This window comes from Canis lupus, chromosome 31 (assembly GCF_048164855.1).
Source record: "Canis lupus baileyi chromosome 31, mCanLup2.hap1, whole genome shotgun sequence".
NCBI lineage: Eukaryota > Metazoa > Chordata > Mammalia > Carnivora > Canidae > Canis > Canis lupus.
The window spans coordinates 13,821,367-13,844,681 of NC_132868.1; the positions used below are offsets into that span (position 1 = coordinate 13,821,367).

Sequence of the window (23,315 nt, forward strand, 5' to 3'; positions counted from 1 at the left end):
GACCCTAGGGCCCTGTGTTCAAATCTGCATCAGGCTCCCCACAGGGAGTCTGCTCCTTCCTCTGCCTGTGTCTCTCTGTCTCTGGGTCTCTCATGAATAAATAAATAAAGGCTAAAAAATAAAAAATAAAAAATGAATATGAGAGTCTTTACCTCTTTTAGATTACTATAGGAAGTAAAAGAACCAAACCGTACTCCTAGACTCTAAAATAAAAGGGGCTTTAATATAATAATATTAAAATGTACCATTTATTATTTCAGACAATGAAATATTGGCCCTCCAAATAAGTAAAGAGATGGGAGGAAGAGGTGTTGAGCAGATGGGTCCCATGCACATTGCGTTGCCACTGGACACTGGCTCAGCCCTGAGGTTGACTGTGGCCAGTTCTTCCTGTTCTGGAGTTCTGCTGGCCAGCTTGGATCAGGGCTCCAGCTGGCAGGACAGGATGTAGCTAAGGACAGAGGGACACATGCGAGTTTAGTGGGAGTTTCAATTTGGAATCTTTCCTGGTATTTTCCCAGGAGCTGGAGTCTGGTGCCCAGCAGCAAGGCTGGAGGCTGCCCCTGGAGCCAACAAAGAAGGATCATCGGAGTCTACCCCTGCCCTCACCCAGCTTCTGATGGGCTTCAACTCTCCTCCTCACAGAACTGCTCCTGAGACTGACACCAGGCCCTAAGTGGATCCCTGGGCTCTATGTTGTAATTATCTGCGGCCACCTGGAACAGCATGATCTGCGTCATGACTTTACATTCCTGGGCCAAGAGAGAAGGGCAGGATGCATGCAGAGTCTGGGTGGGGAAGCTGCAGGGTCTAGGGACGGTTGAGCACTGGGACAGGGGACTGCCAACAAACAAACACCCAGGACTAGATGGCTTCACAGGCAAATTCTACTAAACGTTGAAGGAGTGGTAATACCTACTCTTCTCAAACAATTCAAAAAAATAAAAAAGAAGGAAAACTTCCATATTCATTTTATGAGGCTACCCTGACCCTGATACAAAAACCAGATAAATATATCGCACACAAAAAGAGAACTACAGACCAATATCTCTGGTGAATATAGGTACAAAAATTCTCAACACAAATCTAACCTATAGAATCCAGCAAAACATTAAAAACATTCACCACAATCCACTGGAATTTCCCAGGATGCAGGGGTGGTTCAATGAGCAAGAATCAATCACCATGAAACATCATATCCATAAGAGAAAAGATAAAAGCTGTATGATCATGTCAAGAGACACAGACAAAGCATTTGATAAAGTACAACACCCATTGATGAAAAAAGTCCTCAACAGAGGAGCTCTAGTCATAAGAAAGCTCATATATGAAAAACCCACAGGCAACAACATCAACCTTACTTCATGGGGAAAAAGAGAACTTTCTAAGACCAACAACAAGATAAGGATGTCCATTCTCACTCCCTTCATTCAACCCTGGTACTGGTCGGCCTAGCTACAGCCGTCAGACAACAAAAAGAACTAAAAGGCAACCAGACATATAAGGAAGAAGTCAAACTTTCAATATTTTCAGATTACATGATACTCTATATACTCTATATACGAAACCAGATGAATTTCAAGGCAGGTCAGTGTCATACCCCCCAAACAAAGTCTGCAACTTTCCCTCAGAAACACAAGGAGCTGGCCTATGCCAGGGAAGCCTTTTGAGTATAGCCAAGAGGCTAATATAAACCCAGCTTCCTGACAGCCTAGGTACTTTCTGACATGGGCCATCCATCCATGAAAATGATTTCGTAAAGGAACGACAGGTAAGAGGATACTGGACTTCTAAGAGAATGGGAAGTGACAGGCTCTAGGGCTGTCAAGGCCAGAAGGAAGCAAGTGTTTCTAGAGCAAGCCTTTTTGTATGTACTAACTCATTTTATCCACCCCCTGCCCCCCCACCAAAGAAATACAGGGTTTTGTGAGACTTATCGCTGTTTTCTGATATGGTGAGGGAAACACAGGGGGCAAGAAGGGTGCTTGATATCACACACAAAGAAATAAATGGTGTTGGGATGCTAAAACACCGAGTCCTGGTTTTCTCAGTTTCTAAAGCAGAATGACAAGGTTTAGTCATAAAGATTAAGTTAAAAGAGCTAAGTCTTGAAAACGCACCTAGCAACATGGCTGGGTTGACAATGAGGTGATCAATAGTGATTACAGAACATCAATGGCTCTGGAACCATTGTAGTAGAGGAGATGTCCCCCATCCTGCTGGTGGTTCCTTGTGGCTCTGTAGAGGCTTCGTGAGTGAACTTTAATTGCCACATTTCTAATAGATTCTGCACTGATGATTAGGAATGAAGAACACTGGTGTCCAGGTGTCTGAGCCTGGTGACTGGATCTTCTGGAATAGGGTGCCCACCCACCCAATCCCCAAGCACACACACATGAGCATCTCACCCATGAGCTAGCTCACCCTCAAGCAAGCTTGGGCTTTCCTATTCCCACACCTTTGACCTTTGTGTCTAGAAAGAATGTCTGCTCACGTCAGTTCTGCCTCCCTGGAAAGGTGGCTGTCCTGGGTTCCTCCACAGTCATCAAGGAGAATCCTTGTATCTTTTATGTGAACAAGGCCCTGATCAGTTCTGACCTCTTCCTGATCTCAGGGGCCTTTTTTTTTTATAATTGAAGTTCGATTTGCCACCATATAGTATAAACCTAGTGATCATCCCTCAAGTGCCTCCCTCAGTGCCTGTCATCCAGTAACCCCATCCCCCCACCCACCTCCCCTTACACTACCCCTTGTTTATTGCCCAGGGTTAGAGATCTCTCATGGTTTGTCTCCCTCTCTAATTTTTCTCACTCACTTCCCTTCCTTTCCCCTATAATCCCTTTCACTATTTCTTAGGTTCCTCATATGAATGAAACCATATGATGATTGCCCTTCTCTGATTGACTTACTTCACTCAGAACAACACCCTTCGATTCCATCCACTCCAAAGCAAAGGCTGGATCTCCATCCCTTCTGATGGCTGAGTACTATTCCATTGTATATATAGACCACATCTTCCTTATGCATCCGTCTGTCGAAGGACATCCAATCGTGGCTCCTTCCACAGTTTGGCTATTGTGGATATTGCTGCTATGAACATTTGGGTGCATGTTTCCTGGAGTTTCACTGCATCTGTATCTTTGGGGTAAAATCCCCTAACCCAACCCTAACCCCTAATTCTAAACCCTAAAACCTAACCCTAACCCCCTACCCCTAACCCTACCTCTTCCTGTAACCCTACCTCAACCCAGAACTTATCCCAAACCCTAGTTTTAGCCCCTAACCCTAACCATTAACTGATAACACCCATCCCAAACCCACAGCATAATTCCTAACCCAAATGTAACACTAACGCTAAAGCCTAACACTAACACCTAACTCCTAACCCAACCACAACCCTAACCCTAATAATAAACATTAACCCTAACTCTAAACCTAAACCTCACCTTAACCCTATCCTTACCCTAACCCCTTATCCTAACCCCTAACCCTACCCCCTACCCCCAACTCCAACATTAACTATAACTTATCCCTTACCTTGTGGTTTTGAAGAGTACCTCCTGATGTTGGCGTGGACCCGACCAATGCCTCCAGAAGCCTCCACAGCAGGTCCTGAAAGGCCAATTTCTGTAGGCATGTAGTACCCTACGTCAGCCCCCATACTCACCACCATGGGTCCTGAGGAGGCCAGACTCGCCCCTGTGTTGACGCGGCCACATGACTTCCCGAATCCTCGACAGCGGGTTCCAGGGAGTCTGGAGGATCTTGTCAGTGTGAACGTGGCCCCACCTATGCCCAAAGCCTCAACCAGGGGCCTGAGGAGGCCAGGGCTGCTGTTCAGAGTGGCCATGAGCCCAAATGCTCCCCAAGCCTCCCCAGTGCGGAGGCTCCTGTTCCTTCAGGTGAACAAGGCCCCCTGCACCTGCCTAACTGCACTTCTTATCAAACTATTCCCGTAAATGTGAGAATAAAGGGATGGAGGCAAGGACTGTTCCTCTCAGGGACATCTCTGATAACCACAGCCCTAAACTTCCCTATAGGAAGTGATACAGAGCCTCACCTTATTCTTCTTCTGGTGGTTGATCTCATTCCCCTGGAAAGCAGACAACCAAAGTCCATCAGTAAAAGCACCCTGGTTATTACTAGCTGCTAATACCCAGCTCTTCTCATGCTGCACTAAGGCCAGGCACACAACGGGGCCATGTGTGCAATGGTGGCAGGACTGTGATCTAGGCCTTGCTATGGGGTCCAGGGAAAGGAAGACAAGGGGCGGCTGGTCGGGAGTCCTGTAGCACAGGAAGGGGAAGCCATGCCTCAGGTGGGCAGTAGCTGCTAGGATCCTTAAGTGCTCGCTGATGTGGGGGTCTGGACTTCACTCTGCCCCCACAGGCAACCTCAAAGGGAGAGGCTGAGGTCAACCCAGACAAACCTCGTGCGGCTTTGTATTCAGGCAGCAGACGTGATCCCAGGACCAGTGAGCTAAGTGCAGCCTCCCTTCACTCAGATGAGGTGGGCAAGAAACCCTAGCTCACAGGAGCATCTGTGAGGCTGTCATGACGGGAAGGTTTGCCAAGTAATGAGAGCTCAGGGCTCAGTCCAGGGGCTCTCTGTTCCCACACGTCAGGACTCTGGCCCCTCCTGCCCAGTGCTCAGGCTCACGCACCTCCAGGTACCCCTCCATTGCAATGTCCAGCATCAGCAGGTCAGCAAGGAAGGTGCCAAGGAAGTGGACAACACCCTGTGTCATCGGGTGGGGGAGGAATGAGTCCCTGCTCTCTTGTGTCCACAGGGTTCCTCCATAGGAAACATTTCAACCCTCAGGCCAACCCCTGCTTCCCACGTGGGAGAGACTAGGACCCTGGGTGGCCTCCCCTCATTTACCCTTCCCTCACCCTCCAAGAACATCAGAGCCCTCCTAATCATTTCAAAGGCGTGCTTTAGAAAATTGTGGTGTATGTATCTGTGCGCCCATGCTCACCCACAAACCCATTTAGGTTTTTGTTTTGTTTTGTTTTGCTTTGCTTTTATTTAATTATTTATTTTTATTGGAGTTCAATTTACCAGCATATAGCATAACACCCAGTGTTCATCCTGTCAAGTCCCCCCTCAGTGCCTGTCACCCATTCACATCAACCCCTCGCCCACCTCCCCTTCCACAGCCCTTTTTCATTTCCAAGAGTTAAGAGTCTCTCATGTTCTGTCTCCCTCTCTGATATTTCCCACTCATTTCTCTCCTTTCCTCTTTATTCCCTTTCACTATTTTTATATTCCCCAAATGAATGAGACCATATACGGTTTGTCCTTCTCCGTAAATCACCTTCTTTAGTGTGATGATTTGTAAGGTCTTGGAGAAGTTCTTCAGTGACAGTGGAGCTGGATTCTACACAGGATATCTGAGACGAGAAGGTGAAATAGTAAAAACAGTAGTAAAATGCAAAGATACTCATCACTTTGTGAAAAACAAAACAAAACAACCCCCCCCACGCCCTGAAAAACACGAAATATATTCTGCACTATTCCAACATAAGTGAAGAGTGCCTTCCCACCTCAACATATGGCTGGCTGGTGGATAGGTGTGGAGGTTAAGATCTCTTTGCATTTGGGCCTGTGTGACACTCATGTGGCAACACTATGGGAGGGCTCCAGGTTTCTCTCCATGTTTGTGTGGGGGCCTTCTTTGTTTGTGTGGACAACCCTCTTACCATTCTCACAGCCCTGATCCTTGTATGCCTGGTGCACCTGATAAAATTGTCTAGGGAGTTGTAGTAGTTGACGGCACAGACCATCTCTTCCAAGATCTCCTGGGTGCAGCTCTGCAAATACAGGGCCCTGTATATACAAGGCCAAGAGACATTAGGGTCTTCCCTGGACATCGCTGCAAGGGGACACTACCGTTAGAAATTGTGTTCTACAGTTCAGGCCAAGAGGGGCCGCTGAAAAGATATCTGGCAAGGAGGAAGCCAGATGAAAGAGATTCTTGGGCTCATGACTAACATAGTCGTAGTTGAGCAACACTATTAGTAGTCCCCAACACTCACCTTCTCATCTTGCCTGTTATGACCTTGGGTCTGAACACAAAAGATATGTCAGGCTTCCAACACCTGGCAGCTGGTTTCTGCCCAGGAAGGGTATGGTCCTCTCTTCTATCCCCTCTACACACAGACACACACACAATGAGAGATAAGAGGTGTGGGCCTGCTGAGGTGCGATCACAGTGTGGTCTGCTCTCCAATGGGCTGCCCCACACTGCCTTGTGGTACCTGTTGGTGTCTCCTGCCACATGACCAGAAGCTTCAGAGTAAAGGCTAAGCTGACATAGACAGCGACGTGAAAGTCTCTCATTCTGGACTCTCCTGAGCCCAGAGTGCCAGAAAGTAGGAGTATAGCAACAGAACATCTTGTACACTTGACCATCTGCAGTTAAGTGAGCTAGAAAGTGGGAAGGTCTAGATTGTAGGTTCCTGGTTACCAGAGTTCTAAGTTAGTTGTGGGCTTGTCACTAAGGAAGTGAGGTCACCTGCTCAAGATTCTAGCACCTGGGCCCCTTCCTTCAGTCAGACCTATCCAGAGCCCCTTCTTGGCAGATGACTGCTTACCTCAATGTCATCTCTTTAACTGTACACGATGAGCCAAAAATGCCATAACCACTACTCTCTGAAAATGCACGTAAAGTCCTACCTTTGAGGAGACAGAGCTGAATTCAGACCTTTATTTCTCTGTTTGCTTTCCCAGTTCCGTGTCCTGCCTAACCCACTGTGTCTCTCACATAGTCCTCAGTTTCCTAACCTGCACAGTGGGGGCCAGGCTAGAATCTGTTTCCTAGGGACATCATCAAGTATCTATGGATGATGTTTATAACACGTGTGGGCCTGTATCCTGTATATCTGAGGTAGAAATTTAAGGATGGAAGATTTACAAGAAGGGGTGGAATGTGACATGAAGTACTGCTCAAAAGTGGCCTGGGTTCCAGCAACGTAATATCACAATAGTCACTTTCCGTCTGGCCTCATTTTAATGGGGGCACACAATCTGGTGAAAATGCTCCAAGATGCAGACATTGTCATCTTCTTTAATAAAACTGTCCAATTCTTTCCTGTTATATTTAGAATGAGATCCAATTGCCTCACTTTGGTCTCTGAGGGCTGCAACCTTCACAATGGCTTCCAGCAATCCTGACCTATGGTATAGGTATCCCTCTGTAGCTCAGAGGTGCTTAGTGATTAGTTTGCTTTTTTATTTTATTTTTGTATCTATAAGAAATGATGGTGTTTAACTAAACTTACTCTGGTAATTGTGTCACAGTACAGGAATGTAAAATTGTACACTGTTTACCTTGAACATACACAGGGCTCTATGTCAATCATATCAATAAAACTGGGGCAAACATTATTGTAATATTCATAAGATCAGAAAAGTTGACTTGGTAAAAATAATGACACCTAAACAAAACTTAAAACAGCAGACCCTGTCTGTAGTCAGTAGATAATGATATGGATAAAAATATCCAACCATTTGCCTAAATAGAATCGATTCTAATTTTAAAAATCATTGAAATAAAATTGAAGTGGATGCAGAAGAATTTTTAATTTGCCTGAGATTTTAAAAACTGATGGAGGAATAAATTAACCCTGAAAACTACCTTTTTGAAAGCTCTTCCATGTTTTGGAAAATTTGATTTTAATCCTTTAAGTATCTGGGCACGTGATGAGAATATTTTGTTAGAGCAAAGTTGTCTCATGGGAAATGGCTGAGATAAAATAGCAGCAGCAAAATGGGAGGGTATAAAGGGAAGACTACATTGTCCTGTGCTCATTTTTCTGTATTTGCAGCTTTTAAATAGAATATACTTTATTGATATACAATACGCGTGATCAAAAACCTACCATCTACAAATCAACCATTTATATATTTCATAAGCTACATTAAGTTCATGGCATACATGTTTTTCTGTTTTTTTGTTTATTATTTTATTTTTTATTTGAGTTCAATTTTGCCAACATATAGCATTGTGGGATTGTCAAACAAGAAGAAGAAAGTTGATAAAAGAGACAAATTTCCTTCTCAGTAATAGAAACAAAGGCAGAGGAGGATGAGTGGCAGTTTGTGAGCCCACTCTGAGGGACAATTGGACAGGCAGCATCTCTCATCTGGGATTATTAGAGCCCATGTGTTAAATGGAGTGAAGCATCAGATTCTCAGTGAGAATGGAGGTGTTGGAAACACTGCCCAGAGGAAGATCAACAGGAGAGCATTGCCATCAAAGACACAGGGCCACCGGTGTTGATGCAGCTGGCCTCTTTCACATCCCACATGTATGTGGCCCATCGAACCCCTGGCTCAGGAGTCTCACTGGCTGCATAGGGATTCCATTTTTCAGCACAGCCTCCTTTCTCCTGTTACTGTGCGGGGGCTGTCCTGAGAACACACATCACAGAGCAAAGCAGAACCAGAGGTCAACTCCCAGCTCCTCCATATACCTGTCAGGAAAGGCTCCACCTTTCTATACTTGCACAAAGGGGAGTAATCCTCACAGGCAGATCATAGTGTTGTCAGGAGGAGCACCTAGGTAATGTGCATGAAGCACTTAGTACCGGCACAGAGTCAGCACCACACCAGTGATAGCACTTGAGGAGCTCTCTCCAAAGGAGGTGTGAAAGCGTAAGGCACGTGATATATACTTAACTCTGAGAAACAAGAGTTACTAGAATGCAGCTTTCTGCTGGCATCCTTATAACCTGTACCAAATATATGTGTGCGTGTGTATGTCAACTGACATACTTTTAACTCTAAGAAAGAAGTCATCGCACACAGGAAGCGGGTTTTACTTATACTCTTGTGTGTTGACATTAGAAACTATCTCAATAGTGTGTTGGAAAACATTAGAGCCCAGGAAGTTGGAGGGACATATCTGCCAGTAGTGAGTGTTGGGTTTAAGATTAGGGTTTGAGTTAGGGGTTAGGGTTAGGGCCCACGAGCTTGGATGGTCCTATCTCCCTACTGTGTGGAGAGCTGCCGGGACAGGTGAGTTGAGGACGAGACTCAGAGCGAGGCTCAGGCAGGCGCTGAACATTGGCCTGGGTTCAGGGAACCCTTAGTCTATCTCTGGCTCCTCCTATCTACCCCTCATACAAATGGTCTTTTTTCCAACCGGGGGAGGCCAAAATTTATGGTGTCACTCACTAGTCCCCCATCCTTCGAAGGTCATAGCCAGGCCTTGCGACTTGGTCGGGGGCACCACCGATATTAGTGTGAGGGTTAAGGCCCAGGAGCTTGGACAGTTAACAGGTTAGGGCCAGACTAGAGTGTAGGTGATGCCCAGGGTGTGCGTGCGTGTGTGTGTGTGTGTGTGTGTGTGCGCTGAGGGTCGTGGCATACTCAGGATGGCTTCTGCAACTGAATTAGCACTTCCCAACACTCAAAATCCTGAAGAAGAGGGGGAAGTAGGCTGATGCTGCAATCCGAAATCCATTCCCCCTTCCTAAGTACATACACCAGAACCCACCAGAATCGAATGCCAAACCACCACCCACTCTTCCACCTTTTCCAGAGGCCTGTTTTGCAGGAAAAAAACAGAAGATTGAGAAGAAGGAACAGGCATAGGCAGAAGGGTTGAAGGGGACAGATAAGAAAAAAGAAAAGAGGGATGCCTGGGTGGCTCAATGGTTGAGTGTCCACCTGTGGCTCAGGTCGTGATCCCAGGGTTCATTCTGTGAGATTCTGTTATCTCTTTCTTCCCATTCTGCCCCTCTCTCTTTTTTTTTTTAAAGATTTTATTTATTTATTCATGATAGTCACACAGAGAGAGAGAGAGAGAGAGAGAGAGAGAGAGAGGCAGAGACACAGGCAGAGAGAGAAGCAGGCTCCATGCACCGGGAGCCCGACATGGGACTCGATCCCGGGTCTCCAGGATCACACCCTGGGCCAAAGGCAGGCGCCAAACCACTGCGCCACCCAGGGATCCCCTGCCCCTCTCTTTTATATCATTTATGTTTTGTTAGTCAATGATGGCATTTCTATAAGTATTGCTGGTTTATATAAATTTGGGGTGAGCATTTTCTAACATACAGAACAAAATACACTCAGGACCAAGAGAATCGCCACCTGGGACCCCTCAGGTAGATTACATTCGCTCTCCACTATCGCTTCTTCACCACCACCATCTGCCAGGACCCCCTTTTCTCTTTTTTTCTTTTTTCTTTTTCCTTTTTTCTTTACTTATTTTCTTTTTCTATTTTCTTCTTTGTGGTTCTTGGACTTTTTTTGACTACTTTGTTTTAAAATTTGTTTTTCACTCTAGTGGCCCTTTGGTTTAGTTTGTTGTGTTCTTCTTTTTTCATTTTCCGTTCTCTGACTTCTTCAGGGTCATCTATGATGTATGTTGCTTAGGTTGTGGTTGATATTATTGACACAGCCTGCTCATACAGCCACTCTGCACTGGAAAAAATGACTACAAGGAAGCTTTCACCACAAAAGAAAGACCGGGAAACTCAATTCTATGTCACAGAGTTAAAGAATATGGATTTCAATATGATGTCAGAAAAAATATTCAGAAGCACAATTATAAAGCTACCGGTGGCTCCGGAAAAGAAGCTTAAAGGACTCTAGAGTCTTCATTACTGCAGAATTCATATCTAATTAGTCCGAAATTAAAAATAGATTAAATGAGATGAAATCGAAACTGGAGGACCTAACTGCTAGGGTTAATGAGGTGGAGGAGAGAGTGAATGACATAGAAGACAAGTTGATGGTAGGAAGGAAGCTGAGGAAATAAGAGGAAAGCAATTCAGAGACCATGAGGAAAGGCTAAAGGAAATAAACAAAAGCCTTACAAAGAAGAATTTATGTATAATTGGCATTCCAGAAGAGGCTGAGAGGGAGAGGGGACCAAAATGTATATTTGAACAAATCATAGCTGAGAACTTCCCTAATCTGGGGAAGCAAATAGGCATTCATAGCCAAAAGAGAGAGAGAGGACCTGCCCCCAAATCAATAAAAACTGTTCAACACCTCGACTTTTAATAGTGAAACTTGCAAATTTCAAAGAGAAAGAGAAAATCCTTAAAGCAGCACGAGACAAATGATTCTTAACTTATATGGGGAGAAATATCAGATTAACAGTAGGCCTCTCCACAGAGACCTACCTGGGAGTCCAGAAAGGGCTGGCATGATCTATTCAGGTTATTACATGAGAAGAACATGCAGCCAAGAATACTTTATCTAGCAAGTCTGTCATTGAGAATAGAAGGAGCAATAAAGAGCTACCAGCCGAGGCAGAAACTGAAAGAATATGTAGTTTGCAAGAAATAACTCTGTAAAACAAAAAGGAAATCCAAAGAAACAATGAACAAAACAGGGCCTAAACAGGTAATACGATGACGCTAAATTCAAATCTTTCAATACTTACTCTGGACCACTCTCTTTCACCATACACAAAGATAAACTCAAAATGGATGAAAGATCTAAATGTGAGACAAGATTCTATCAAAATCCTAGAGGAGAACACAAGCAATAACCTTTTGAACTCGGCCACAGTAACTTCTTGCAAGATACATCCACGAAGCCAAAAGAAACAAAAGCAAAAATGAACTATTGGGACTTCATCAAGATAAGAAGCTTTTGCACAGCAATGGATACAGTCAACAAAACTAAAAGACAACCTATAGAATGGGAGAAGATATTTGCAAATGCGTATCAGATAAAGGACTAGCATGCAAGACCTATAAAAAACTTATTCAACAAACAGCAAAGAAACAAACAATCCAATCATGAAATGGGCAAAAGACATGAAGAGAAATCTCACAGAGGAAGACATAGACGTGGACAACGAGCACATGAGAAAATGATCGGCATCACTTGCCATCAGGGAAATACAAATCAAAACCACAATGAGATACCACCTCACACCAGTGAGAATGGGGAAAATTAACAAGGCAGGAAACCACAAATGTTGGAGAGGATGCGGAGAAAAGGGGCCCCTGTTGCACTGTTGGTGGGAATGTGCAGCCACTCTGGAAAACTGTGTGGAGGTTCCTCAAAGAGTTAAAAATAGACCTGCCCTACGACCCAGCAATTGCACTGTTGGGGATTTACCCCAAAGATACAGATGCAATGAAACGCTGGGACACCTACACCCCGATGTTTCTAGCAGCAATGTCCACAATAGCCAAACTGTGGAAGAAGCCTCGGTATCCATCGAAAGATGAATGGATAAAGAAGATGTGGTTTATGTATACAATGGAATATTCCTCAGCCGTTAGAATTGGCAAACACCCACCATTTGGTTCGACGTGGATGGAACTGGAGGGAATTATGCTGAGTGAAATAAGTCAGTCATAAAAGGACAAACATTATATGGTGTCATTCATTTGGGGAATATAAATAATAGTGAAAGGGAATAGAGGGGAAGGGAGAAGAAATTGGTAGGAAATATCAGAAAGGCAGACAGAACATGGAAGACTCCTAACGCTGGGAAACGAACAAGGGGAGGTGGAAGGGGAGGAGGGCGTGGGGGTGGGGGTGACTGGGTGGCGGGCACTGCGGGGGGCACTTGACGGGATGAGCACTGGGTGTTAGTCTGTATGTTGGCCAATTGAACACCAATAAAAAATAAATTTATTATTTTAAAAATAAATAAATATTTAAGGAAAAAAATTTTGGGAAGACCACAAATATGTGGAGATTAAACAACACCCTAATAGAGAATGAATGAGGCTACAGGAAATTAAAGGAGAAATTTTAAAAAATATTTGGAAACAATTTAAACTGAAAATATATTTATCCAAACCTCTGGGATGCATTAAAAGCAGTCCCAAGAAGGAATTACATAGCAATACAGGCCTTCCTCAAGACGCAAGAAAAGTCTCAAATACACAACCTCATCGTATATCTAAAGGAGCTAGAAAAGGCAAGCTAACAAAGCATAAAGCCTGCAGGAGAAGGGAAATAATAAAGTTGAGAGCACAAATACACAATTAGAAATAACAAAACACTAGAATGGAATAACGAAACGAAGAGCTGGTACTTCAAACTAACTAATAAAATGGAGCAAACCCGAGCCAGACTTATCAACAAAAAGAGACAGGACCTGAATAAATAAAATCCCAAATGACAGAGGGGATAGCTACACCACAAAGGAAAACAATTAAAAGAGAATACGATGAAAAACTATATGCCAGCACACTGGGAGACCTGAAAGACATGGACAAATCCTTAGAAATGGACACACTACCAAAACTTAAATAGGAAGAAATAGAAATGTGAACAGACCCATAACTAGCAAAGACATTGGATCAGCAAGGCACCTGGGTGGCTTAGTGGGTGAGCATCTGCCTTTGGTTCAGGTCATGATCCCGGGATCCTGGATCAAGTCCCACATCAGGTTCTCCCATAGGAGACTGCTTCTGCATGTACCTCTGCCTCCTTCTCTGTGTTTCTCATGAATAAATAAATAAATAAATAAAATCTTTTAATGCAATCCCTATCAACATAGCAATAGCATTTTTTTTCACAGAGCTGCAATAAATAATACTAAAATTTCTATAGAACCACAAAAGGTTGAAAAAAGTTAAAGCAGTGTTGGAAAAGAAAACCAAAGCTGGGCCATCACGATTTTAGACTTCAAGTTATATTACAGAGCTCTAGTGATCAAAAAAGTATGGTGCAGGCACAAGAAGATGACACGCAGATCGATAGAACAGAATGGAAAACTGAAACACGATACAAACCTGTAACTCTATGCTCAATTAATCTTCAACAAAGCAGGAAAGAATATGCATTGGCAAAAAGACAGTCTCTTCAACAAACGGTGTTGGGAAAACTAGACAGCCACATGCAGAAGACTGAAATTGGATCACTTTCATACACCGTATGCCAAAAATAAATTCAAAATGGATTAAAGACCTAAATGTGAGATTTGAAACCATAAAAAGAAGAAATGATAAACAGTAATATCCTTAACATTGGTCATTGGATCTTTCTAGATATGCCTCTGAAGCAAGGGAAACAAAAGCAAAACTAAACTATTGGGATTTCATCAAGTCGAAACGGTTCTGTACAATGAAGGAAACAACCAAAGCTACAAGGCAATATACAAAATGAGAAAAGATATTTGTAAATGACATATCCAAAAAAGACTTAGTTTCCAAAATATATAAAGCAAATATAAATCTCAGCATCCTAAATACAAATGACCCAATTAAAAATGGGCAGAAGACACGAAATGACATGTTCTCTAAAAGACATCCAGATAGCCACCAGACACAGGAAAAGACACTCAACATCACCCATCATCAGGGAAATGCAAATCAAAACCACAATGAGATATCACTTGACACTTGTTATAATGGGTAAAATTAACAGCACAAGAAAGAACAGGTATTGGTGAGGATGGGGAGAAAGGAGAACCCTCTTACTTGCTGGTAGGAATTCAAACAGGTGCTGCCTGTTGCATACTGTGGAAAACACTATGGGGATTCCTCTAGAAGTTAAAAATAGAACTACCCTACAATTCAGACATTGCACAACTAGGTATTTAACCATAGGATACAAAAGTACAGATTCGAATGGGGACATGCAGCCCAATGTTTACAGCAGCATTATCAACAAGAGCTAGCCAAATTATGAACACAGCCCAGGTGTCCATCGACAGGTGAATGGGCAGAAAAGATGTGGTCAATATACACACTGCGGTATCACTCAGTCATCAGAAAGGATGAAATGAAGCCATTTACAATGATGTGGAAAAAGCAACTAAAATTATGCTAACTGAAATAAGTCAGAGAAAGACAAATACCATAGGACTGCATTCATATGTGGATTTTAAGAAACAAAACAAACTGGCAAAGGGGAGGTATGAGACAAGCAAACAAGAAACACATTCTTTTTTTTTAATAAATTAATTTTTTATTGGTGTTCAATTTACCAACATACAGAATAACACCCAGTGCTCATCCCGTCAAGTGTCCCCTTCAGTGCCCATCACCCACTCACCCCCACCCCCTGCCCTCCTCCCCTTCCACCACCCCTAATTCGTTTCCCAGAGTTAGGAGTCTTTATGTTCTGTCTCCCTTTCTGATATTTCCCACACATTTCTTCTCCCTTCCCTTATATTCCCTTTCACTATTATTTATATTCCCCAAATGAATGAGAACATACACTGTTTGTCCTTCTCCGATTGACTTACTTCACTCAGCATAATACCCTCCAGTTCCATCCACGTTGAAGAAAATGGTGGGTATTTGTCATTTCTAATGGCTGAGTAATATTCCATTGTATACATAAACCACATCTTCTTTATCCATTCATCTTTCAATGGACAGACACCCAGGCTCCTTCCATAGTTTGGCTATTGTGGACATTGCTGCTATAAACATCGGGGTGCAGGTGTCCCAGCAAAGAAACACATTCTTAAACATAGAGGAGAAACTAATAAATACCAGAGGAAGGTGAGTGGGGAATGGGTAAGGGGGATGGGATGACGGAGGGCACCGGAGATGAGTACCAGGCATTGGATCCAAGGGTTGAATCAATCTCTTGTACACCTGAAACTAATATTATACCGTGTGAACAAACAGGAATTCAAGTAAAACTTTAAAATAACAATTGTTAGTATTGATGATACCGGTGCACACAACAGATAAAACGAGTAAGGAAAATTAAAATCCAAATAGATCATATTTAGAACCTTATATCCCCTCCTTACCTCACCTCAGGAGATGCCTGCCAGGTCTATTCTCACGCCAGCTGAAGCCTGGAGTCTGATTCTCTGGGGAGGCCTCTGAATGGATGGATGCCAAGGACAAACTCTAACCAAAACACTTTAACCCACTGAAGATACTAGGAGTTCCAGTGCCAGACACATGCCCAGATCCCATCTCTACCTGTGTACAGACCCTAATCCTAACCCTAACCTTAATCCTAATTATCACCTAGCCTAACACTGGACTTACCACTAACTGAATACAAAACGCCGAACACTAGCCCCTAATCCATACACCTAACAATGACTCCAACCATAACACTAACCCCAACCCTAATCCTAACCCCTATCCCCCACCCTAAAACCTGAAACATAACCCTAACCTTTAACCCTAACCCTACCTGTATGGTAACCCACCCCAAATCCAGACCTAACCCATTCACTAGCCGAATGCAAACCCCTAACCATAACCCTGCCCAAATGCCCTAACCATAACCCTAACCAATAAATCTTAAACCCCATTCCTAAACTCAAACCCTCCCCCTAACCGAAACCTCTAACCTAAACCCCTATCCCAAATGTAGCACTAACTCTAAACTAACACCTAACTCCTAAACCAACCCCAATCCTAAACCTAACGCTAACCCTAAACACTAACCCTAACCCCTAACTCTAAACACTAACCATAACCCTAACCCTCACCTTAACCCTACCGTTACCCTAACCCCTTACCCTAACCCCTAACCCTACCCTTACCCCCTAAGTCTAACATTAACACTAACTTATCCCTTACCTTATGGTTTTGAAGAGTCCCTGCTGATGTCAGCCAGGACCTGACCAATGCCTCCAGAAGCCTCCACAGCGGATCCTGAAACCCCAATTTCTGTAGGCATGTCGGGCCCTACGTCAGCCCCCATACTCATTACCACTGGTCCTGAGGATGCCAGGGCTGCTTTCAGAGTGGCCGCACCCCCACGTGCTCCCCAAGCCTCCCCAGCAAGGCAGCTCCTGTTCCTGCAGGTGGACAAGGCCCCCTGCACCTGCCAACCCCCTGGGGCAGCGCCTGCGCTCTGGCGCCCCGTGCAGGGTGTTCAGGCACCGCAGGAGCCCTGCAGGAGGTGGGGTCCTCACTGCCAGGGCCCCACCTGCCTCCTTCAAGGCTCCAGCTGAGTCCTGGAAGCTTTGCAATGGCTCACAGACATGCGCTACAATATCCCGGCCCCTCCAGAATTACTTAAGGAACAACGAATTGGAACCCATAGGATATGAAATGAAATGTGGGCAAAACTTTTACAACTTCCACCAAATGTCACTCAACATTGTATGTAAACTTAAAACACACAGCTATCAAAACAGCAAAAAGACGACATAAAATCTATGAGACCTTGAGTGTGGTGGTGCGTTTTAACACACAACACCAAAGACGATCCAGAAAAGAAAAAAACATAATGTGAACTTTACAAATTTAAAACTGCTACTCTGTGAAAGACATTGCCCAGGGAACCTAGAGACCACTCACAAACTGAATATTTGTTCAAATATTTGAAAATATGTGTTCAAAACACACATCTGATATTCAAATTCTTTACTTTTTATTCAATCTACACAAAACCTCATAACAGTAAGAACACAGATAACTTAGTTAACAATGGGTGAATATCTGAGCAGACACCTGGGACAAAGATGATACACAGATAATAAGCAAGCCTACAAAAGTACGCTCTACATCCTCCAGCATTAGGAAGTTCCCAATGTGAACAACAGTGAGATGGTGCTACACACCTTTTAGAAATGCTATATTTTTTCATTTTTTTATACCTTTTCTTTTTTATTATAAATTTACTTTTTATTGGTGTTCAATTTGCCAAATACAGAATAACACCCAGTGCTCATCCCGTCAAGTGCCCACCTCAGTGCCCGTCACCCAGTCACCCCCACCCCCACCACCTCCCCTTCCACCACCCCTAGTTCATTCCCCAGAGTTAGGAGTCTTTCATGTTCTGTCTCCCTTTCTGATATTTCCCACTCATTCTTTCTCCTTTCCCCTTTTATTCCCTTCCACCTTTTTTGATATTCCCCAAATGAATGAGACCATATAATGTTTGTCCTTCTCCGATTGACTTATTTTTTCAATTTTTCTTATTTGACAGAGAGTGAGCAAGCAAGTAGGGGTAGAGGTAGGCAGAGGGAGACAGAAGCAGACTCCCCCAGAGCAGGAGCCCTATGGTGGCTCGATCCCAGGACCCAGGGATCATGACCTGAGCCAAAGGCAGACACTTAAGCAACTAAGCCACACAAGCGTCGGAGCAGCTGAGCCACCCAGGCGCCCCTAGAAATGTTAAACCTCTCAAAATGAGGATACTAGTTGCTGGAGGGTGGCATATGACAGGAAAGCTCCTTCATGCTGCGGATAAAAATATGGTTGCTTTGGAAGATAGTTTAACAACTTTTTCCAAGGCTAAATAAATCTCACCTGAAGTTCTGGCAGGCACACTTCTAGTATCTAGACAACTGCTTGGAAAAAACAGTTTCCACACAGTTTTTCTAGAATCTTACATTCACTCCTGGGAAAGAGTTTAGCAGTTTTGTCCAAAAAAAGTTTTGCATACAATTAACACATAATTCAGCAATAGCACTCCTGGGAATTTATTCCAGAGAAATGAAAATTAAAAAAAAAAGCATTTACACAGCCATTATACATATGAAAGCACCTCTGCAGAGATGATAAAGATTTCTCAAATGTCTTCAATGTTGATTTTTAAAAGATTTGAGAGAGCATGCAGTGAGAGGGGCAGAGGGTAAGGGAGACTCTGAAGCAGATTCCCCCTGCTGCCGGGGCCGAGCCCCACCTGAGGCTCCACACCACAACCTCAGTTCCTGAACTGAGCCATAATCAAGAGTAGATGTTTAGCTGACTGAACCACCCAGGAGCCCCTCAAATGTTCTTAAGTGCAAAATCCATGCTGTGAACCCTTGGGGGTGGGAGGACGGCTGGGACACCCAGTCTACCTAGAAGGGTGGGAGGCCTGGAGGGCCTGAAGGTGGGAACTAAGGATGTGGGAGGGTGCCTGCAACCCCTTCCCATCCGGCGTGAGACAGGACCTCCCCACGCACCCTTGGCCTTCAGGGTGCCGGGCTTAGTGCTGACTGGCCCCCCGACCTACAGTGATGACACGGGACCCCATTGTGGGCGGAACTGTGCCGCCCCAGGGTTCCACTGCTGCCTGGCGCTACTCTGCATTCTCAGGCAGTGGGAGGCACTCGTGCTCTGGATCTGGCTCACAGTGCCCGAACTATCCCACTCTCCCCAGTACCCCAGTGTATAAAGTGTAGGTACTCACACAGCGACAGGTCACAGGTGAGTAGAGTTTCACCCTGCACACCTCTGTTCACTGTGGCACCTGAGGGTCCCAGTAGGGGTGCTGGCATCCTGGGTTGGGGTGAGAATGCACTGACCCCCGTGTGATGCCAATGAGGCAGCTCCTGGAGCTGTTCCACCGCTCCATGGGGTCAGAGCTGTCTCCCTGCTGCCCCAGGCCAGGGAAGGAGGCTTCCGTCAGGGCTAGGGCAGCTCATCCGAGACCCCTACTCCACTGTGAGCCCTCTTCTGTGCAGGGGAGACTCAAGCCATGACCTTTTCAGCCTGTCCTAGGTACATGACCCCGACATGTGATGACCAATCCCCCACCCTGTGGTCCGGGGTGGACGATCTGGGCTCTCTGGGTCCTTCTGGTCTATGAGCAGGCTTGCTCTTCACATACTAGAACATGGGGGCAGCCCCGGTGGCCCAGTGGTTTAGCACGACCTTCAGTCCAGGGTGTGATCCTGGACACCCGGGATCGAGTCCCACATCGGGCTCCCTGCATGGAGCCTGCTTCTCCCTCTGCCTGTGTCTCTGCCTCTCTGTGTGTGTCTCTCATGATAAATAAAATCTTTAAAAAAAATAAAAACTAGAACATGGAGGCCCTCGTCCCCCCCCCCACCCCGATCCTCCCTCAGGCTATTCACAAAACACTGTATACAGGGTGTGTAGTTTGTTCACACTTTTGCTGGCATAAGTTGTTAATTTTTATGAAGTCCAGTTCATTCCTTTTTCCCTTTGGTCATTGTGCTTGTCGAATCTAACAAAAACCTTCAGTGTGCCCCAAGGCCACAGGAACACTCACTGGAAGGCCCATCCACCACCATCTGGGCACCAGCCCTGAGTTGGGAGACGTCACCCCAAGCATCAGGTCAGCAGTTCCCCTAGCCTCCTGGGCTCCCTTGTGCTCCTAGTAAGGGGTTGGGAGAGCTCTGTCCTCTGAGCATGACGGCATGTCCTAGGACACTGGCTGGGAAGGTGGACTGTAGGTGGGCGAGCTATAGACAGTCAGTGCCCGTGGTGATCCTCTAGCCCAGCATGTCCCCCTGGGAGCTATGGTGTTGTCTCCACACTCCGGTCAGACAGATGGCGACCTGCCCGCAGGGAGCACACAGACACATGCGTGCTCTGAAGGTTTTCATGCGGTGTCATCCTTGGATATGTTTGGTTTGTAGCACCAGGCAAGAGGACCTAGAGACCCTGCTAGCCTTGGAAAGGGCTGGTATCATAGCCGATCACCATCACCTGAGGCCCAGACAAGTACCATAAATGCTAGAGAACCCACTTGAGGTGGGGACCCCTCCTGCAAGGGCAGGTGAATCCCAGGAATGGATCAGAGGCAAGCATGACAGGTCAGTCCAGACAAGGACCACAGTCACCAGGAACAAATGAGATGCTGGGGATGGACCCGGGCATCAGGAGCAAGTGAGGGTCCATCCTGGATCTTAGACACCAGTAGCCGATGAACCCAGGTGGGGATCACAGTCACCAGGTCCCCATGAGGCACAGGTGGTTGTATACTTAGGTATATGGCAGCTGGTATGGCCCAAATGGTATCATAAGCAGTAACACCATTATGTACCAGGTGAGGATCATAGCAGAGTCCAGGCAATGAGAACCAAGTGGGTGTTGTTGCCAGTAGGAGCAGGTAAGGCCAGGTGGGGATCAAGTCCTCAGGTGCTCCAGATGTCCAGATGCATAGCTAGCCAATGGAGGTGAGACCCAATCAGGGATCTGAATCTAAGCTGAGAAGTGAGGGCCCAAGCAGAGATGAAAATCAGAGGAGCAGAGCCTGATGCCCCCATCAGGCCTGGGGACAGCTGGCCGGGGGCATCAGAACCAGGTGAGGCCCAGGAGGGGATCAGAGCCAAGGATGAGCCTGGTCAGCCCAGACAAGGACCATAGTCACTAGGAATATGTGAGGCCCTGGGGACGGACCAGGGCATCAGTAGAAGTGAGGGTCCATCTTGGCTCCTGGTGATTGGTAGCCAATGAGCCCAGATGGGGACCACGGTCACCAGGTCTAGGTGATGCTCATGTGGGGACCGGCCACCAGATCAGGTCAGGCCCAGGTGGGGATCATCTCTGGTAAAGCAGATAAGGCTGTCAGGCTGCTCCCATTGGGCAAACAGGCCCTTCTTCTCATGCCCCGCGAATCTGAGAGGGTCCTGATATCCCTCAGGATTCCGGGGAGAGGAGATATTCTGTTCCCTCCTTTCCCCATGTCCCTGGCACAGATAGGTCCCCACCATGGGTTCTGCTCTGTTTCAGGCATTCTGAGTATAGTCTCCACGGGATCCTTGGGATGATGCTGACCTGTCACCGTGGAATGTCACAGACAATCAGCCTTCTGCACCCCTTCATCCATCTCAGGAGGGGGTTTGCATTTGTAGGAACGCCTCTCTGGAGGCTGGCTCATACCCCCTGGTCAGGACCTCGTTCCCTGGAGCCCTCTGAAGGCGATGTCTTCGCTGGGCTGGAGCTGAGAGACCCAGGAGACAAACCAAGGAAGTGGGTAGGAAGGGAGCTTGGCCTGGGAGCCGGCCCCTGGGCACTCAGAGAAGTGGCCTCCATACCTGCTGTGGGGAGGGCCAGGTGTGTGCCTCCTGAATTGGGTTGGGGGGTGTCCTGTCCTTCAGCAAGGACTCCAGAGATGAGGGGCTCTGGGATGATAGCCTGCTTTCTATAGGAGGATGGTCTGGTCTGGAGCGAATTGGAGAGGTGCTCCTCACTCACACCCCCAGGCCAGGGCTCCAACAGTCCTGAAGGTTTCTGCGGGGCTGCCGGTAGATGCTGGGGACAAAGCAAGGTCAGGGAGGGAGTTTGGGCAGCAGAGGAAGGGGTTGACCAAATTGTGCAGGAAGAGGGAAGAGAAGGAGGAGGAGGAGGCCATCATGGGTTGAAAACAAGAGAGGGAGAAGAGCCCTGTGGCCTTGGTTGGAGGGGAGGAGGCTGCTGGGTCGACGGCACCACAGCAACCCCATGAATGCTGGAGACTCCATTTGGGGCCAGCGGGGCTGCCCCTGGTCCTCTCAGCCCTGCTCTCTGCCCAGTGGCTGCTTGGATGGGTCAGGCGTGGGTCGTGCTCAGCAGCTCTGACAAGACAAGTGGTACATGGGCCAGAGTAGCAGAGGTGACAGCAAGAGGGGTGGAGTCAGGAGACAGTCGGGAGGACACCCAGGGTGCAGGGGGAGGCGGGCTGGAAGCTGGGAAGGCAGGGGGCCTCTGCCGAACAGTCAAGTGGGCACCTAGGCCACGCTGACAGTTCTCAGGCTGGTCCATCTCAGTGGCAGGGCACCTCCTGGGGGCTCCGAAAGGGTCCCGCCTAGCCTACCACCAGCAACAACCTTTCTCGGACCCCCCACAACTCTGTCCCAGCACCCCAGAGGCAGCGGGCAGCCCCTGCCTTCCCTCCAAGTGCCGTGGGCTCAGACCTGGGGGACTGTGGGGCCGAGCCTGGGCCTCAGGGCTCTGTGCCTCTGCCTTCCTGGAAGAAGGACTTGCCCGGCCCCAGGCCCCGAGGCCAAGGTGGGAGCCAGTCTTGGGCACTGGGCATGTTTGGGAGTGGGTGTGGGGCCAAATGTCCACAGACCCTGTCCTCCAGGACATCCCCAGGGGTATCTCCCCAAACGCCCTGTCCCAGCGCCTCCCAGGCTGCCAGAACTCACCCCAGACCCCAAGCCGGGGTTTGGGAAGGGCTCTGTGCCTTCCTGGCTCGCTCCTCTGAGTCCCCGCAGGGTGACTGGACGAGGCAATGTGCGTCCACCTCCCAGGGTTAGAGGCTCATCTGCTGCCCCTGTATGTCCTTTTCCAGAAACAACACCAGCAAACCTGGCGAGCCAACAAGTGGCTAACCATGCTCAGGAAATGGGGCCACTACCAGCAAGCAAGAAGGTGGGGCACCGCGTGCCCCCCAAGGGCATTCTGTCTTGAGGAAGCTGGGGGCCGCCCAGAGCTTCCTCCTGCCCTGTCCGTGGGAGATTTCCCTGTCCGGGAAGAGTCTGCTGCCAGAGGCAAAGCCTCCACTGGTCCAAAGTTTGAGGCATGGGGAGCGTCAGTTCAAGGCCACAAAACCCTGCTCCTTATGGATGACGAGGCCCAGCTCTAGGGAGGCCCAGCCTCTCTGTAGACACCGTGTAGCTGAAGCCACAATCTTCTCGATGCCTCCCTTTCTCTGAGCTCTGAGGTGCCGCCCAGGACCTGACTCCCGACGCTGCCTTCCCTTCTGCTGCTGTGTAGTAAGTTTTCAAGGGGGTC

At 46.8% G+C, this 23,315-nt stretch overlaps 1 long non-coding RNA gene across 3 annotated transcripts; it reads right to left on the minus strand.

Moving 5' to 3' along the window:
- Positions 1–202: 202 nt before the first annotated feature.
- LOC140622025 (uncharacterized) lies at positions 203–6,640 on the minus strand. Of its 3 annotated transcripts, XR_012021751.1 has the most exons (7): positions 6,261–6,640; positions 6,039–6,152; positions 5,703–5,829; positions 5,318–5,393; positions 4,061–4,093; positions 3,538–3,627; positions 203–451 (listed from the first exon to the last, which is right to left on the minus strand). It is a non-coding gene; the product is annotated as an uncharacterized lncRNA (long non-coding RNA). The 3 variants fall into 3 exon arrangements; XR_012021750.1 differs by having other exon boundaries at positions 3,538–4,093; XR_012021749.1 differs by having other exon boundaries at positions 3,538–5,393.
- Between the last annotated feature and the right edge of the window lie 16,675 nt (positions 6,641–23,315).